This window comes from Equus quagga, chromosome 19 (genome assembly GCF_021613505.1).
Source record: "Equus quagga isolate Etosha38 chromosome 19, UCLA_HA_Equagga_1.0, whole genome shotgun sequence".
Taxonomy (NCBI): Eukaryota; Metazoa; Chordata; class Mammalia; order Perissodactyla; family Equidae; genus Equus; species Equus quagga.
In genome coordinates this window covers 20,092,963-20,093,920 of record NC_060285.1, presented here as the reverse complement: position 1 = coordinate 20,093,920, position 958 = coordinate 20,092,963, and the positions used below count along the sequence as shown (strand labels likewise).

At 42.0% G+C, this 958-nt stretch overlaps 1 pseudogene; it reads right to left on the bottom strand.

Moving 5' to 3' along the window:
* Positions 1-236: 236 nt before the first annotated feature.
* On the bottom strand, positions 237-735 carry LOC124230554 (reticulon-3-like; annotated as a pseudogene).
* Positions 736-958: the final 223 nt, after the last annotated feature.

The following is a 958-nucleotide window of genomic DNA, read 5'->3' as shown; positions in this document are numbered from 1 at the left end:
ATATCAATCCTTTTCAAGCTAACATATTCTGGAGATTGGTACTGAGAGTAAAGAAAAAGAAGGTGAGGAAACATCAGATTAAAAAAGTTTGGAAGTGGACACTGGACATATTCCTTCATGGTACAAGCATAATGTTATAACTCTTCAATGTTGATTTAGTAACTGTTGAATTGTTCTCTTCCATGGGCTTATTCTACTTTTTTCTTTGGAATTCCAGAGAGTTTTGCTTGGGTGTTTCAACAACTGACTTGGGTCTGGTTCCCGTGACAAAACATAGCAATCAATCTGGGGTTTGTACTTTTCATTGGAACACTGAAAATTTACAGTTTGGCAAAGATCAGAAGGGCAATTCCATTGGAACTGCACCAATGTAGGTCACCAACCACATGAAGACAGCCAGATCTTCCACCAGAAACAGACCCTTGATCAGTTTTGGGACCCTGTTGATGGAGTCACTCCCATAATTGTGAAGAACTTCTGAAAAGAGTTTTATTGTATGGCCTTTTGACTTCTGTATAGCTTGGATGACAGACTTGTAGACCCTGAAGATGATGGTGACAAAGAAAAGCAAGATAGCGTAAGAAGCCACACTGATGATGCTGAAATCTCCAGAGAAAGTAGCACTATCAGTGTGGGGTGAAAGACAAGCTCATCTTTCTTCACATCATGCCAGAAAATCAGATGGTGTATTGCACCGGAGGCTGCCCACATCTCCTTCCCCTTATCACTGGGCATGGAGGATTGAGCACCAAAGGACAAAGAGGAGTTGGATGGAATTGCGTGGCCTCCAGTGGCTCTACAATGGGCTTTTTCAACAGGGGCAGGAGAGAGAGGGGGAAACAAAATCATCACAGTGCTGGCTCTCCCAAGTCCCTTCACTCTTTCTGCTTCGTGCTTAGACTCTGACTACTAGTAATGTTTTGATATATGGCCTTCCAGACTTTCTATATTATTTTAT